We start from the raw sequence: 6,304 nt of genomic DNA, 5'->3' as shown, positions 1-6,304 counted from the left end.
CCACAGGGTACGAGGTGAGTTCCCCATGGCTGAGCATCAGGAGGCTCAGGGATGTTCAGTTTAATGTTTGGTGATCCGTGACTGGCCTATTTTGGATCCTAAAGAAAAATTTTAAAGGACACAGCTTCCTGGCCTGCTCTGACACCCAGGTAGGGTGGAGGACCACCCAGGAAGAATGACTTCAGGGAAATAAGGAAGACTGTCACATGCGGCTCTCTTTCCTGTGTGTAACATCAGAGTTCAGCATTGGGGACATTGTCACCAGCTGGGCTCTCATGCTGAAAACTCGGGGGGCCAGTGAGATGACTCAGCAGGCAAAGGCACTTGCCCCCAAGCCTCGGCATTGGCACCCACGTGGTGGAAAGAGAGAACCAGTTCCTGCAAGCTGTCCTCTGACCTCCACACACGCACTGTGACACACATGTCACACACATGTCACACACATGTCACACACACACACACACACACACACACATTATAAATAAATTTTGAAGCCAGGCAGAGGTGGCGCACGTCTTTAATCCCAGCACTCGGGAGGCAGAGGCAGGCGGATCTCTGTGAGTTCGAGGCCAGCCTGGGCTACAGCGTGAGTTCCAGGACAGCCAGGGATACACAGAGAAACCCTATCTCAAAAAACAAAACAACAAAACAATAACAACAACAACAAAAAGTAAAAAATAAAATAAAATAAAAAATAAAAAAATTTGAAAATTTAGAATGTGTTCAAGTGATAAACAGTGAGGGGCCCCCAGGAGCACCAGGGGGAAGGGGAAGAGACTATTACACCCCCTGCCTTGCCGTGCAGGGCCACTCCTATCCTGTGCTTCTCCTCCCTGTCTTACATCAGCAAAAGCTCATGTCCTATCATTCTCTCCTCCCAGGCAGTCTTAGGATCCTAATCAGTTCCCCACAAACTACATCACGTGCATCCACACAGACAGGAGGGCTGGAGAGATGGCTCCGATCCAGGAATCCCAGCACCCACATGGTGGCACACAACCAACTCTAACTCCAGGTCTAGGGGAACAATGCCTTCTTCTGGCCTCCATCAGGCAAGCACATGGTGCAGACATACACGCAGGCAAAACACTCACACACATACAAAATACAGACATGTTCTGGTGTTCTATTATCTCCTGCTTCTGAAAAGCCAAACATCAAAACAGTCCAATAGCTAGGCATGGCAGTGCATGCTTGCAGTCCCAGCAACATAATGCGTCTGTGGCTAGCCTGAGCTACATGGAACCCTCTATCAAGAAACCTAACAAATGGACAAAACCTAACCAACTAACCGACAACCAAGAAACCAGTCCAATAAAGATGACCTTGACCTCACACCATCACTTAGCAAATGCACCCCACCTCTTGTAGCTCCTCAAGCCCTGTGGTCAAGCTCAGTCTCCGCTTTCTCACTCACCTGTCTCTACTCAACCTGTATCAGAGGGGTCCACATCTCTGAGCCTGCACAGTTGACTGCATGATCCCACAATTGATGGTCCCTTTCCTGTGGCCATACCTTACCCACTCCCTGCTTCACAGAACACCTTTCTCTTCCATGACCCCTGCTCTTAGTGTCCCTCCTCTGTCACTGGCTACTGGCACGTTTTGAAGTTGGTTTGCATTGTGGGAGCATGGAAGGAATAGACCACTTTTTTCTTCCCCACCTCTGCTTCTTCTGACGTGCAGAGCCCTACATCTGGATACTGTTGTCTACCTGCATTCTCTCCTTAGCTTGTCACACGCAGTCCTGGCACCAGTTGCTTCCAAGTCTCTATTTCCAGCTCAGCTAGTTGCCTAGAATGTGGCATTTGTACAAAATCCAACTGATCCACACTTCCATAATCTATCACCACTCTAAATGTCATCAAGGCACCCTCCCCTATGGAAACACAGCATCCCCAACTGTTCAAACCAGGACATGTAATCATGCTTTCTCTTTGTTAGCCAACAGGCAGGCAGTCCATCAGCAAATCTTCCCAACATCACCCTGTCCAGAATCCATCCCTGGCCTTGTCTCCTAGGAACCAATGGGGCTTCTAAATGCCTCCACTGTCCATTCCCTGTTCTCACCTCCAGCCTAGATCCCACACAGTAGCCAGAGAAATTCCTTCAAACACAAATTACTGCCACTCATTTGACTAAAGCCCCCCACCTTCTCCCTGGCACATTGTATAAAATCCTGACACCCTACAACCTACAAAGCCCTGAGCATCTCTCCCTGTTAATTCTCATTTGTCAAGAAATGCGTGACTCATGTCTGATCACCATGGGAGCATTCTTGGGGTTTTGTGTAGCAGGTGCACAATGAATTCTTGTTGTGAGTCACTAAATCAGTGATTTAGAACAGTAGTTTTCAATTTTCCTAATGCTGTGACCCTTCAATACAGTTCCTCATGTTGTGACCCCCCAACCATAAAACTATTTTCATGGCTACTTCATCACCGTAATTTTGCTACTGTTATAAATCATAATGTAAATATCTGTGTTTTGTGATGGTCTTAGGTGACTCCTGTGAAAGGGTCATTTGACTCCTCAGATGGGTTGAGACCCACGGCTTGAGGAGACCCACTGATTTAGAAGGACAGACTTGCAGTTCTAGACTTGTAAAAACAGCTTTGCAGCTCAGAGCTCCAACCTGAAAAGCCAACTTCTACAATCACCGTTCTTTCCAGTTTGTGGGAGGGAAATTAGTTTGAGAATCCCCATGGCAGCTCTTCAGGGAGCACTTGTTACCGTGGGAGACCTGGGTTGACACTTAGGGTACCCCCTCCTGTGCTTCGTCATGTGCAGGGACAGGCACACATTAACACAAGTGATACAAGTAGCAGTCTTGGGTCCTCAAATAGATGCTCCCATTTTGCCCTTCAGCTTTGCATTGGGGCGTGGTTATCAGCACACACGAAGGGAAGGGTCAGAGGAGGGAATGAAGCGCCAGTATTTGGGTGGAAAATGAAATAATTACATGACTCATGGATCAGAGACACCACACCAAAGAGCATGGTCCCCCCAGGAGAAAGTGTCTGGAAATCCACTGCCATTGGCCCGACACACTGAGGATACTGAGCACACAGGAGGGCCCCTACCGTTCGGTTTCTTGACAGTATGTTTTTTGTTTTTCTTTTTAAAAATCTCATCCATGCTTTGCTCTGTGCTGAACGCAAAGAAGAAATAATTGGGAAGAGGATGCAGTACTCAGCAGCTACTCACAACCTGGCCCGAGCGCTTCTCATGATGCCAGCTGCACCTGAGGTCCTTGTCTAGGACTGTTATTCTATTAAGGTTTTGCAAAATGGGGCCAGAGAGATGGCTCAGCAGTTAAGAGCACTGACTGCTCTTCCAGAGGACCTGAGTTCAAGTCCCAGCACCCACGTGGCAGCTCACAACTGTCTGTAACTCCAGTCCCAGGGGACCCAATGGCCTCTTCTGGTTACTCAGGCACTGCATCTACATGATGCAGAGCTATACATTCAGTTAAAACACTCATACTCATAAAATAAAAAGTTTTTTTTTTTAATTTTGCAAAATGATCATATTCTAAAGGAGCTTTTCAATTTTGAAAAGTAATATTCTAGTGGTACTATCCCTAATAATTACTTACAATGGTTCTATAAGGAAAAAAATTTCTGTCATCAGTGATTTGGGTTGCCCTGAGATACAGTTTGAAAGGGAAATTACTGCCTTCTGTTCTGAGGTTTGTCAGGTTTGAAAGAGGACAGGAAAAGAGGCAAATCTCAGGTGGACAGCTGTACTCCTCAGGAAGCAAGGCATCCAAGCATGGGTGCTGGGAGGGAGAGGGGGCAGAGACCACAGCTACCTCTCCTGTGGAAATGAGATGTGAGGCCCTCCTCTCCTCTGTCCTTATCACTTCTGCATCGGTGGTCAGCCCACTGCTGAGGCCTTGGTCTCTGCCTCACAATTTAGGCTTCCCTGCATGCTCTCCAGGTCTGTTACTGGGCTCTGTTACCCCGACTCCTGCATGCTCTCCAGGTCTGTTACTGGGCTCTGTTACCCCGACTCTCTGCATGCTCTCCAGGTCTGTTACTGAGTTCTGTTACCCCGACTCTCTGCATGCTCTCCAGGTCTGTTACTGGGCTCTGTTACCCCGACTCTCTGCATGCTCTCCAGGTCTGTTACTGGGCTCTGTTACCCCGACTCTCTGCATGCTCTCCAGGTCTGTTACTGGGCTCTGTTACCCCGACTCTCTGCATGCTCTCCAGGTCTGTTACTGGGCTCTGTTACCCCGACTCCCAGCACGCTCTCCAGGTCTGTTACTGGGTTCTGTTACCCTGACTCCCTAATTCAGCTCTTCCGCATGTAACCTACTTTAAATTTCTTGAGTCCTTCATGGACCTAGCAAGGCACAGAGCACTGATCAGTTTAAAACAAGTGACTACATATAATCCAAGGTGATAAACTACTCCTTTTATCCTAACTGTCCTCCAAAGCACCTGACAGTATCCATCTAAAACAGGTGTGCTGTGGGTTGAGACCCCTTTGGGGTCAAGCGACCCTTTCACAGGGGTCACCTAAGACCATCGGAAAACACAGATATTTGCATTACAATTCATAACAGTAGCACAATTACAGTTATGAAGTAACACTGAAAATAATTTTATAGTTGGGGTCACCACGACATGAGGACCTGCATTAAAGGGCCGCAGCACTGGGAAGGTTGAGAACCACTGCTCTAGAGTATCTTGATGGAGTATCACAGTGGGAAAGGCGTGGTGGTAGGAACATGAGCGGCAGCTGGTCACATTACGTGTGCAGTCAGGAAACTGAAAGAGAATTCTGGTGCCCAGCTCTCTCCTTTTTAAATTTATTTTATGTTTGTTTTTCTGCATGCATGCCTGTGCGCCATGCATTTGCCTGGTACCTGTGGGGCCAGAGGAGGTTGTCAGGTTCCCCGGACCCGGACTGACAGATGCTTCTGTCGGTGCTGAGCCGTTTCTCCATCCCCTCTTGTGAACTGATTCTGGAACCCCAGCCCAGGCCACGGTGCTGCCCACCCTCAGGACTGGTCTTCCATTCTGTTGTACCTTTCTGGAAACACCTTCACGGACTTATCCAGAGCTGGTTTTTCCGTGGCAATTCTAAATCTGGCTAAGCTGACAGTGATGATGAACCACCCCACCCCAGTGAGACTGTTTCATATTTCCTTGATTCTGTGGGTTTTGACCAACGCAAGTGCACGGTGAGCTCATCACCAGAGTGTGGTACGGAATAGCTTTGCTATTCTGGAAACACCGTGTTTTGCCTAGCCAGCCTTCCTCAGCCTAAGTCCTTGGAGCCCTCTCTCTCCTCTGGCTCAGGTGTCTATAATCTCTCTGCTTTTGCTTTGTCCTGGATATTGTATACTTAGAATTATCCATAGGCTTTTCTGACTCCACAATATCTACTTAACATTCATCTGTATCTTCTTTTTTTTGGGGGGGCGGGTGGATTGAGACAGAGTTTCTCTCTGTAGCTCTAGCTGTCCTGGAACTCACTTCGTAGACCAAGTGGCCTCGAACTCACAGAGATCCACCTGCCTCTGCCTCCTGAGTGCTGGGATTAAAGGCGTGCGCCACCATGCCTAGCCATCTGTATCTTTGTGTAGCTTGGCAGATCATTCTTCTTATTGCCAAATAACACTTTATTGTATAGATATACCACAGCCTATCAATTGGCCTATTAAATGCCATCTTGGTTGCTTTGGTTACTGGTGATTATTAAATAAAATTTCTACAAACATGTTTTTGTGTGGATGGGTATGTTTATCTTTGAATTATCTTTAATGTGTGTGTGTGAGTGTAAGTGTGTGTGTGTGTGTGTGTGTGTGTGTGTGTGTGTGTGTGTGTGATGGATATGCGCGTGTGAAGGCTGTGTGTATGGGCCACAGCATGTATATGTGGTCAGAAGACAACTTTCCTCCTCGCACCCTGTTGTCCTGTGTATTAAAGAGCGGCTGGCTGGCACTTGTGGATGAGGCCCCTGTCTCTGCTTCCTGCCTTCTGCAGGAAGGCTGTGATGAGAGATGCAGACTGCTGCATCTAGGTTTTCTCCATGATTTCCAGGGAGGGTACTCAGGGTGTCAAGCTTGAGCAGCAAGTGCTTTTATGAGCTGACCCAGTCCTCCCAGATCAGTGGTTTAGGGAGCTTTGTCAACTGGATTTGCAGAAAACGAAGGGAAGGAGGGAGGAAGGGAGGGAGGGAGGAAAGAAGGAAGGAAGGAAGGAAGGAAGGAAGGAAGGAAAGAAGGAAGGAAGGAAGGAAGGAAGGAAGGAAGGAAGGAAGGAAGGAAGGGAGAAGGGGAAGAAGAAAA

This window comes from Peromyscus maniculatus, chromosome 14 (genome assembly GCF_049852395.1).
Source record: "Peromyscus maniculatus bairdii isolate BWxNUB_F1_BW_parent chromosome 14, HU_Pman_BW_mat_3.1, whole genome shotgun sequence".
In the NCBI taxonomy this organism is placed as follows: Eukaryota; Metazoa; Chordata; class Mammalia; order Rodentia; family Cricetidae; genus Peromyscus; species Peromyscus maniculatus.
This window is presented reverse-complemented; position numbering follows the sequence as displayed.